This window comes from Amphiura filiformis, unplaced genomic scaffold, assembly GCF_039555335.1.
Source record: "Amphiura filiformis unplaced genomic scaffold, Afil_fr2py scaffold_57, whole genome shotgun sequence".
Taxonomy (NCBI): Eukaryota; Metazoa; Echinodermata; class Ophiuroidea; order Amphilepidida; family Amphiuridae; genus Amphiura; species Amphiura filiformis.
The window spans coordinates 341,970-354,770 of record NW_027305521.1 but is presented as its reverse complement, the minus strand read 5'-3'; positions in this window follow the sequence as shown (position 1 = coordinate 354,770).

Below are 12,801 nucleotides of genomic sequence, written 5' to 3'. Positions count from 1 at the left end.
ATATCATTGTTGTCCGGCACAAGGTACACGATCACCAAAATACAGGAACCATTTGTATAAACGGCAGGACGTAGATGATTCAGACAACGACCTATAGAGGGCAGGCGTGGATGTTTTCAGTGAGGATACTCGTGAGGATGACACCTCACTGTTTTTATTTGGTCCCTGTATTGGGCAGTAGTTGCACTGATTAGAACACAAAAGTGCAACTTTTGATTTCGTCTCTTCGGTTGGTTTTAGATCAACGTTTCTTTAATTTTCAACCAATTTCAACAAATAAGGTCTCGAATCAGAGCTAAGGAGCTCAGGTATTAGCTGCTTGTTTTAAATTTGTCATAGTTGTCTTTATTTAGTATATACAGGGGTGAACACAACTGGTACCTTAATTTTTTGGCTTTCTGTATATTATCTAGATTTCCTAAATTCGAGTGTTTTAAAGTTTAGGGGTGAGATTAGTAATGGGACAGCATTGATATAACTATAAGGTGTTATTATTAGTAAAAGTAAAAGTAAAAGTAAAAGTAAAAGTAAAAGTAAAAGTAAAAGTAAAAGTAAAAGTAAAAGTAAAAGTAAAAGTAAGAGCAGTAGCAGTAGCAGTAGCAGCAGTAGTAGTAATAGTAGTAGCAATGTTGTTAATACCTTTTGAGGAATTTGTGCACAGGTTTGTTTAAACTTCTCATCTAGTAGTTCATTCAGTTCGTTGTGATTTTCAAACCAGGTCAATACTTCAAGGCTACGCTCAACATCACGTAAACTAACAAAGCTGACTTCAGTCTGTACAGGAAAGGAAACGGTCATTGATAATAATACTATTTGTACAAATACCACTGGTAAATTGTAAGAGATGTTTTATGGTGAATATGTGTTAACACAGTTTGATACTAGTAAAAATATGTGAGACATGTTTGTGTTTATGCATCCTCTCTCTTTGTAGTACGTAGTAGTTCTAGGGCTAAAGTACAACTGGCCGAAAAGAATTATATATCCATGGAGCTCTTTTGTCATATTGAGTATTAATCTCTTCAAGAAAGTGAATTTTACGATGAAACGATATGGGTTTTGTGTGTGTAGTTTTAATTATTTGTAAAATTATAGTGCCGAATAACAGAACTTAACATACGTTTTAGCAAGCTTTCAACAAAACAAAACACATCAAAATTAATGAAATACATTAAAAAAAATGTGCATACCTTTTGACCTCTCATGAATTTCTGTGATTCAGAAAGAACGTTGGTGATGATGTGAGCTTGATGAGAATCAATGAGGAGTTTATCATCGATGATCTGTATTTAGTTATAAATTGGAAGAACACCAACATGAAAACTTGATTAATATAATAGAGAATAGGTGTGTTTACCAGTATCAACAAAGTTAACACCTCAAAGAGTGCACTTTATTGAGTTAATTCCTCATCGAAAGTTGGACTCAAACCCCCATGTAAATGCACAAGGAATAGCCACAATGCACAACAAATGGCAATATTTTTTTCATATTTTAAAACATATTTGGACTTTATCGGGGTATTGCTATTGCTACGAGTCGGTTAATGACCCAAGGCCAAAAACACATGTTTCCCAAATTCACTTCAAAATACACAACAAAACACATTGTTGATTAAGTTAACAATATATAAGTCTTTAATCAAAAGTAAAGTATGATTTAACAATAATTTTGTGAGTCAACATAAGTACATAATCAATCATACTCAGAATCAAATACACTCTTTAGTAATTTTACTTATCCAGCAGCCTTCTTCTTCTTCTCGAAGGTAATGTTATAATTCTCAATGTTCTTGATGTATCCTGCTCACTTGTCCTGCAAAGATCACTGTTCAGCGAAGTCCACTGAAGACTTTGTTTGCATAAAATCCTCACACAGTCTCCAAAATGGTGCTATTTCACACAATTTCTTCAGGAAAACAGGACTGCATTGCAGTTGTCCCCCTGTTTCCACTTACTTTGCGGGTTAGTGTAGTGGTCTTCTCACTCGCTTCTCACCACTGTGGCCGGGGTTCAATTCCCCGCGGTGCCACATGTGAGTTTGGTTGCCGATCCATGCAGGTGTTTCTCCGGGTGCTCCGGTTTTCCTCCTGCATCTAAAATCGGACCTCTTCCCGTCATATCCGGATGGCATTCCTTGAATTTAGTAGCCTCTGAGCCCTAATTGGGCTTAGCCTGGCTTCGGCCGAATGTTATAAATAAATAAAATAAAATTGACAGATGTGTCGTTTCAAAAAACCGAACTTCAGCAAGTCGACAGAAAAATATAATCCTTTCTTGGAAGTTGTACGCACTTTGACGTATTCTAGATCTTCTCCGATATTACTGGCTAGTTGTTCATTGACTACATAAAATATTTCTGGCTCGCAATTTCCTTTCTTTGAAGGAAATGGACTGTAAGCACATCAGCTAGCCCACAACAACACTATAAACTATGAAGAATTGTGTTTACATATTTTTTTCTCCGAACACTGTACTGGAAAATCACATTATATTAATAGCCAATTGCTTTTTTCACAACATATGATGTAGCGTGGGAAATTCCCAAGAATAATTATAACATTAACCTTTCACATTTTTATAACTTCAAAGTAGAAATGATTCACTTGATAAATGATTCACTTGATTTTGATTAACTTGGTGAATGACAGGGGATTCCCAACATGTGATCACTCATGAAATAACTTAATTTTGTAAAGAAAGATAATTAAATTACTCAGGGTACATCACAATATTTCAATTTCCCGTTTGAAACAATGAAATTTTATGTATTGAAACAATGAAATTCATCAAAACATAAAGGTATCATTATACTCCGGATTTTCCTATGGGAATCTAAAGAAGGGGTAAGTTCCATCTTAACTAAACTGCAAAGATTTCAAAATCTTTAAAATCATCAAATTTGGTCCAATCGTCTTTCAGGCTACGACAATTTTTTTGGAAATGCCTGTTTTGATGGAGCAGTTTGTGAAATTATTCTGTACATCAATGCTACATTTCCTGGACGGATCCTTAAAGAACTTGAGCAAAATTACCCTCGATTACAGAAGAAGCGAGGGCAATAAATCTTGTCCCTGGTCTTATTTTCACATACCACTCTCAGCAGGAGAGCTCCAACTCCAACCAAACCATGGATAATAACCCTTTCCCTTCTTCCCTGGACCTCTATGCAACTGGTATACCAGGGATATGATTTCATATCCCTGGGTATACATTAGTAGGCCTATGTGCTACAGCTCAACTTACCGTACTTTGCCTAACCAGACAGTCCATGCCAAATTTGTTACTACACCTTTACATTTCATCGAATCTCTTTTTGATGTCTGTCATTTTGAACATCACACTTGAAAGATGTATGCTATGTAGAAACTTTATTTTGCAATTTCATAATTTGCATATTATTAGCATATTTGCAAGAAAAAAACATGAAAATCAATAAATACATATATTTTTCACAATTTCAATATTTTATTAGAAATTAAGCATGTAGGCCGTTTGTTATGACTTGATGAATGAAGCTGTTAAAACAGATTTTGATATTTTTGCTTATTTTTCCTTTTTTGCCCCAAAATGTGTAAAAATCAACAAATGTCAAAAAAATCTGTTAAAACAGATTTCCAATAAATTGTTCCATTTTCCATTTTGGGTCAAATACTCAATTTTCATGCGCGGGATATTTGAAACATAAAATGAAAACATGTCCATTGCACTTTTTCCTCGAGATGTATTATAATATCAATGTTACGGATATATTATAATCTCTTCTTATCTTCACTGATCCATCAGATACCTATTGTTATGAATGATCAATGAAAAGGTTCAGAACTGGGCTACTAATGGTCTGTCAAGTATCTATAGTTATTTTCATGACTGTGTCAACTCAAAAATCATGCAAGGTCGAATTTAGGAAAAGTATGATCAGTTGAGCTGTAAAAGATATATATTCTTTCTTTAATATTTTCTTATCAAGATAATTATTCTTTCTCTTTAATAATATTTTCTAAACCTTTACTCAAATATTGATTGTTGCGCTGAGAGCCTGCACTCATTCTGTGCTCTGTGAATCATCATCTTTTTAACAGGCACAAGGCTCAAATCTGACAAGTTTTTGCCATCATCTTGTCTGTTTAACATCATAGATACTGCTGAACCAAATTTTTTGATATGATTCTGCCAGAATTTTCCACAATTTGAGGATTTTGTTGCTGGATTTGACTGTCTTATGTGTACAGAAGTATTAGGATCTCTACTTGCAGTTCAACATGCATGTAGCTATTTTTGGAATATTGACTTCTACAGTTTATTTCCTGACAGTTAATCACGTTGTTATGATGGAGGTGCCAACTCAAGTACCCACTTATTCCAGGGATTGTTTACTACAGATAAATGAAACTGTGAAACTGGACAAGAGGTTGAATCACCTTCCAAGTAGTGTCTTTCAGACCCTTTGCTCAATGGATTTGTTAGGTGTGAAGCCAACCAGAAGGGGTAAAAAAGGTGGACAGAAACAGAAACTTAAAGCACTTAAACAAACCAATGAGTTTGGAAATTGCCTCTCAGTATTTTCATTAAACTGTCAGTCTGTAAAAACCAAGACTACTAAAGGAATCATGACCGATCTCTTAATTGAACATCAAATGGACGTTCTTGCCCTTCAGGAGACATGGGTAAGCGATGATGGCAGCGATGAGTTTTACATCAAATCACTTAGCGCTGTGCCCGGCTATAACATTTTTAATGTTCCACGCAGCGGTGGTGACCCCCATGGAGGTATCGCGATACTCTACAAAAAGAACATGAAAATCGTATCAAAAACCATCAACTCTAGCATTTCCAGCTTCGAAAGTTGTGAAATAGTTTTCTCTATGGGATCCAAGTGTTTGACTCTATTTGTAATCTATAGACCTCATCCATCAGGACTATTTTTTGAGGAAATCGCAGAAGTTCTGCAAGATCTTGCCATGGCAAAGGGTGACTTGCTTGTTGTTGGTGACTTGAATATTCATCTGGATGTGCCTGAGGATTCGGAAACTCTGCGTTTCATGGACATCATAGAGCCTCTTGGCCTTGAGCAACATGTTGTTGGACCGACCCACAATCGCGGTCACACGTTAGACGTTGCTATATCACGTGAAGCAGATGAGACTTTGAAAGATGTTGAAGTTTTAGATCGAATATCTGACCATAGCCTCATTGCATGCTACTTGGAATATACAAAACCAAAGCCAACGAAACAAACTGTAACAGCTAGAAAACTTAGATCTATTGAGATTCAGGATCTCCAGGAGGACATTATGAACTCTGATTTGGCAGACTCTCCCACTTGAAAACTATAATCATGTGCTCACTGACCTAATATGCTCCTGCTACTACAAAGACTGTAACCCTTCGTCCACGGCAACCATGGTTTTCAGACTCTCTCCATCAAGCCAAATGTGATCGCAGAAAAGCAGAACACAAATGGCACAACAGCGGTTCCTTGATTGACTTTGAAGAATTTAAGCGTATTAGAAACAGCTATAACAACCAGCTGTACAAAGCAAAGAGTGACTACTTCAACAACAAGATCTTGGAATGTGGAAATGATTCCAAGAATCTATTTCGCATCATTAATGACATTCTTCATAATAAGAAAACATCAAAGTTAGCTGATCACACGTGTTAGCTGAAGAGTTTTCTTCATTCTTCATGTCTAAGATCCAGAAGATCAGAGATAGTTTTCCTGTAATTGCATCTACAAATTCAGATCAAGTCGGTGATGCAACCTGTCCCCCTTGGGATACGTTTACTCAAGTGTCTGAGAGTGACATTTCGGAGATTATTTCAAAGTCACCAAGTCCAACTTGTCTCCTTGACCCAATACCATCGCGGCTTATAAAGCAGCTTCAGGACTCTCTCTTGCCAGTGATAACATCGATTGTTAATGCCTCGCTCAGCTCTGGTGTTATGCCGGACTCTTTCAAATCTTCTGTCGTCACACCATTGCTGAAAAAGCCTGGATTAGACCTCAATGTGCTGAAAAACTATCGGCCAGTGAGCAATTTGGCTTACTTGTCCAAGGTACTTGAGAGGGCTGTAGCAAAACAACTTAGTGATCATATGAGTCTAAATAACCTTCACGAGTCTCGTCAAGCAGCTTACAAGCGTTTCCACAGCACTCAGACAACTTGAAGATTCACAATGACATTATGTGGACTATGGAGAAGAAGGACATTACCATCCTCATCCTTCTTGATCTTAGCGCCGCTTTTGACGTTATCAACCATGATGTCCTTTTCACCCGCATGGAACTTTTGCTTGGAATTCGCGGTGTGCCACTCCGGTGGTTCAAATCCTATTTGGCTGCAAGGACACAAAGAGTTCACATTGATGGTAGTTTCGCAGCTCCTCAAGACCTCTGTTATGGTGTTCCGCAAGGATCATGTCTTGGTCCACACCTTTTTCTTGTTTATATGCTTCCGCTAGGTAACATCATCAGAAAGCATGGTATGGAGTTCCAACTGTACGCAGATGACACTCAAATTTATGTTTCCATCTGCCCGGTCACACCCAGTGGCGTTGTTCATGCTGTTCGTAGAATTGGGGCTTGTATCGCGGAAGTTCATGAGTGGATGGTAGCCAATTTTCTCAAGTTAAATGCGGAGAAGACGGAAGTGTTGTTACTTGGTTTTCGAGCACAACTTGCCAAGATCGATCTTTCCAGCATGAATGTTGCTGGTGTTAATGTCACCATCAAAAATCTGGGCGTCATGTTTGACACTGGAATGTCAATGTCTGCGCACGTATCTAGTGTGATAAAAACAGCCAACTATCATCTTGTGAACATTGGACGCGCGCGGAAATTGCTCACTGAAGATGCCACTAAAATGGCTATCCATTCACTTGTGACATCCCGCCTTGACTATTGCAATAGTCTGTTGGTGGGAATAAGTAAGAAACTACAGAACAAACTTCAAAATATCCAGCCAACATCAGCGAGGCTCATTTTCAGAAAGCGCAAGTTTGACTCCATCACTCCAGAACTCATAAATGAACTCCACTGGCTACCCATCAAACAACGTATTGACTACTAAATTCTCTCTCTTGTTTATAAAGCACTTCACGGTCAAGCTCCATCCGACATCATTGATATGCTTCAAATTCGAGTTACGCAAAGGCAGCTTAGATCATCATGCTCAGGTGGTACCTCTCTAGTTGAGCCCAGAACACAATGTGTTTCTGTTGGTGACCGAGCTTTTGCTGCCTATGCTCCCAGATTGTGGGATAAACTACCAGGTCAAATCAAAAATTGTACTTTTGAACAGTTTAAGAAGCTCCCGAAGAGCCACCTATTTCAGGATGCTTATCAGCAGTAGCTTTTGAGCTAATGAGCGCCGTTGAACATTTTGAAATGATTTTGGCGCGATGACATAAATGTAACTGATTGATTGATTGATTGATTGATATTCTTTGTGCAGTATAGTAGTAACAATTTCACCTTGGTTAATGGTGAATCTTGATGAAGTCTCGATCATTAGAGCATGCAAGGAGTTAATAGACTGCCCAGGGCATTTAAGGCCGGTTCAAAGTGTATATTCGAAGGCGAATATTCGGCTTCGAATACGTTTTGGTCGTCAAAATATATGCGGCTTCGAATATAAAACTATGAACCGGAGAAAGATATATTTCTACAATTCACAGCGTTGCCCGACTGTTAACAAGTATTGCCCGTTGACCAATGTAAGCAAAATTTAGAGAATTTCTTTAACGAAGATAATAAAATCATAATAGGTAAACTCAATTGAACTATTGTCATGATTTGTCTGTAATGGGTCTAAATAGGAGTCAAAAAGATTTGTTTTTCGGGGCATTAACGACCTGCCTGTAACCGGCGCGGAGGTTGACCTATACCTTCTTGCAGGTGAACTGCAAAGCAAATCAAGAAATGAATGCGTCAATAGATAAATAAATAAACAAAAAATAAATAAATAAGTCAATAAATAAGTCAATAAATAAATAAATAAATAAATAAATAAATAAATAAATAAATAAATAAATAAATAAATAATAAATAAATAATAAATAAATAAATAAATAAATAAATAAATAAATAAATAAATAAATAAATAAATAAGATAAGATATGATTGAAGCGACGACAAATATGACAGCTCTCACAAGTGTTATATATGAGATCACCCACGGTGACCCACCAAATATATATCTATCGAATTCAACAAAATTGAACTCGGGAAAATATATTTCCGGCAAATACTTTTTTCATTGGCTGATACCAACTTGAGATCGGTATCATCAAAGTAGTATTGCTCTCATTTCATGATTCATTGAGCAATCAATTTTGGCATTCGACCGGAATACGCGTCAAAAGATAAAAAGTCTCGTTCCGAACTTGTGTAGGCCTACATTGCTATAGGGTCTAAGTGTGTTTTAATGCCTGATTCACAAATTATAGTAATAAACAAGAATTTATTTTTAAAAGAACACGCAATAGGGTACCAACGTTCGTGGTTTTGGTTGTTCTGCATAATTTATGAAGAGATTCATTGCAAAGCGTTATATATCCATTCCTATATGTTACTTATTTTACATCCTTAATTATTAATTATAATTATGAATTTGACTTATAGCAACGCATTTCATCTTTATTCCGCCCAAAAAAACATCATTTATAGGTGCCAAAAACGTCAAGAATTCCGCTATTGCGGAAATGATGACAAAAATGTGTGAACCTCCGTGGCAAACCCATTTTTATATCAATAACCAATAATTTACCCCCAGACCCTCCCACATCCTCTGCCAGGGGCAGATGCATATGGGGACCTGGATCTGGGGCCAAACATTATTTATGTCCGACAAACCGGGGTGGAGGCATAAATCTGAATATGGAGTTCTGCATCAGTCGATTTAAATAGAGCTACGTTAATATGGAAACATTCACTTGTACATTTTGTAGGTTATGTTTGTAGGCCTAATTATCATAATTATTTGCATGAAACATTACTTACCATCACTACAGCATTGTAATGCTATTGCCTGCCAGGCATTTTCCTTTTTCTGGACGTCTTTATAGTCCCTTACTTTTATGTCATATAATATGGGTACGCTTGTACCGCACTAATTTTTCTTTCAGTTCGTTATCAGCCATTTTGGAACTATCCAGGCGTATTTTGACAACTGTGCAGGTGAATTTTCATTGGGGATTTTTGAAATCATCGTTCGTCGAACGATATTCAGGTGACCTCGAGCCTTTCATATAAATCAATAGTATCTCGCTATCAGTTGCGCGATATTTAATCTGATTCAACTCGGCGTGTCATCATATTTTATTCGTTGCCGTATATATTTTGACGTCACAAAAAGTATTCGACAACGAATATTCGCCTTCGAATATTCACTATGAACCGACCCTTAGTGTCTGACTGATTATGGTCAGGCACCAAGTACTGATATTTGTGTCCTATTTAATTTTCACTTCTTTTCACTTCATAATTTTTTCGGATGTAATTTTATGAAACTAATTTAAGCTGTTGTTTTTAGTGCAAAGAAGTAATTTAAAATACCAACAGAAACATATAACCATGATAACCAGAGTCTAGCACACAGTAAAACTTGTAGTGAACATAGCTTGCAGTAAAAATTATATACTGATTTCACTCCATCCAGAAGGCCCAGAGCCTAGAGGACATAATGTTACCCATCCACCTGTTGTTAACTGGTCAAAAATGACATATAGTGTGAATACACCAGTAGCAATTCTAACTGACAGCTTTCAAAATTTGCTATCAAAACTTTTTAAGGATATGTACGTGTAATGATGATTGTCCTTTGAAAGTATGGCACTCCAACACACAAATAAACAAACCCGCACACAAACACAGTATTTGCACATAAATAAAAACGTCATCTTGTTGCACATTATGTGTCCCGGCTCCCCTCCATGTTGTGTACCGGGTAAACTTTCTAATGGGGCTAAATTGAATGTCGCCCCACGCTTCCTCTCTCCATTGATTACTGGGATAAATGGCTGAAAAATCCCAGCTACTTCCGCTGATGAGAATAGCATGCAAGAATCATATTCACATTTGAGCCACTAGGAACCAAGTCCATTGATCTTTCATCTTCTTCGGAAGATGGCCTCCAACTATTTCAGTGGCGAGAGTCAATTTTTATAATCCAATACACACATATGTCATGTACACGTAACACATTGTGTCCATACGTGTCGTATGGGCACGGTAAATGCTGCGCTGGATTGGATACTCTGTATTACAGCATCTGTATCATGAGCACGGTGTACTCCGTTGTCAAACTTTTAAACACCATAAAATATAAAAACTAGTAAGTTTATAAGTTACATTTGAAGGTCGTTACATTAAGGTTACTCGGGGCCCAGTATCAACAAAAAACATCAAAGCCGCAGGGCCGGCGACTCTCAAACGACGACTAAACACTCCAATAAAATCCAATAAAAGGGCCCCGCAGGGCAAGAAAGCAAGAGGAACCCTAAGGATGACGGGTTGTCGATACTGGGTGACGGCTTGTCTCTAACGAAAATTAACAAACCAAATTGACACTCGTTCCTCTTGCGTGTTTTCCCTCAGCTGGCCCTTCATGCATGCTTTTCTGCCCGTGATGTCATTAATAAGCATCCAACTAAGACGATGTTTGGATGTGTTATGTGCCATCTCCACCGCATGCAGCTTACTGTTAAAGGTCTTCCTCTATTGCTAAATTGTAAGCATCTTCAAGGCTTTTATTAGCTTTCTTGTGTGCCGTTCTATTCCCTTCTGTTGTGTCATGGTGACACGTCTCATATGTTTTCCTGATCTTGTTTCTTGCCTTAGTTACTCTAGGATCACTTGAAAGATGTAATCTGCGAGGTTTGTTCCTTACAGGAAAAATCTTCTCTATTGGTTCTTTGTTGGCAATGATAAATCTTCCATGTTTATTAGTTGCAGTTTCATCCTCATTCTCAAGGATCTCAAACTTGTTACGTATATACTTCTATGGTATATAAGTTTTGCAGGTTGCTGTCGATGCTTAGGGATTCCAATCATACTGCTTCTTTCGTGGTAAGGTCTTATCAAGTCTTATTCTTGCCGCTAATATTCTGTGATCCGATCCCACATCCTGCAGACTATTCCCCGATATACTGTGCATACTTATGTAGGCTAAATGGTACTTGTTTTCTTCAGAACTCGTGTGTCCATAGTTTATCCATCTTCTTGCGGTACTGGATATTATAAGCTGGGATGGAGTCAGATTGTCATAATGGTTCTCTATTATGTTATCATCAACTACATTGGCTGGACAGTAGATTACGATAACAGTTGTTCTTCGGCGGCTAAAAAAAACCCCACTTTTTCCCGACCCCAACTTCCTACCCCCTGAGAATCTAATGGTGCGTCCCTAAAGTACACATAACGTATAGCTGTATTAACCGTAACCCAACTGAGTCTCACTAAAGCTCACATTAAAACCACTCTGCATGCATGCATTCCACGTGACGCAATCAGCCTAAGTTATATATAGACAAGGAATTGCTGCCCGGGGCAGCCACACCTCCTTTTTCGTTTCTTCTTTCCCTTCCGATAGCAACAAAAAAAACACCGAGTAGGGTTAGGGGCTGTGCAATAATTATGAGCCCTGGGGGAGGGTAAAATGGGGGGCAAGACATTTTGGCGAGCCAAAGGGGGGAAGCAATTTTGGTGAGCCGAGAGGGGGGAGCAAGCGATTTTTGGCACACATTCATGGGCGCCTTTTGAATAAGGCGCTAAAGCGCTCTAAAAAGGCTTAGGAAAACAGTACAGAAACGCTTAAATATGCAAATTTTCCAACTCGCTGCGCTCGCAACATACATCAGCCTAGCCCATTTAAGGTTTGCAAATTGGGATCCAAAAATTTGGCATGTTCAAGGGGGGGCACAGATTTTTGGCGGGCCGAGGGGGGGGCAAGCGATTTTGGCGGGCCGAGAAGGGAGGGGGGGCAAGCGATTTTTGGCGAGCCGTTTGGAAATTTTACCCCCCCCCCGGCTCATAATTATTGCACAGCCCCTTAGGGTTAATTGTCTCTCCACAATGCATATGGACCGCATGCTATGCTGCACTGGTCCCCCGGGCAGTGGTCGTGAGGCTTATAGCAAGGTTTAGTGTTGACACCCATGCAAATGGATTTTTGGGGTCGAATCCTAGGTCCGTCTTAGATCCTTGTTTCGTATTCCATGTTGAATGAGCTAAAAGCTTGTTATCGCTCGAATTTGTTGCTTTTTCCCCAAAGAAAGTGTCTCCAAGGATGTTATACTTGCATTTGGTAGGCCTAATTTTAAATAGTAATAATGCAATGTTTTTCCCGAAATCTAAACTTGTCTGCCCTCGGATCACTTACACGTACATGCATGGTGCAATGAGCAGATTTCCGTCTACCGGAAGTCTGCTCACATTAAAAAAACAACATTTCAACGCATAGGTGGTCAAAAAAGTCGCAAACATAAATATCATACTCGACAGGTTTGATATAAGTGTAAATATTTGCCAGTTATCAGTCATGGCTGTAAAAGTCGAAAAATTACTAAGAAATACATCATACAATAAAAGTTTTAACATAATATTTAAAAGTCTGTAGGTTGCTTTTAAGATGAAGAAAACGACTGTTTCTTGGAAACGTTGATAATACATTTTGTGTGAATGGATCGCTACTTGACGATTTTTTGGGTTAGTTATGCATACGTTTACTTACATATCTTTGCACAATTTGTCTGATGTACAGGGATTCTGCCGATTCATCAAGTTGACCAAAGTCCCAAA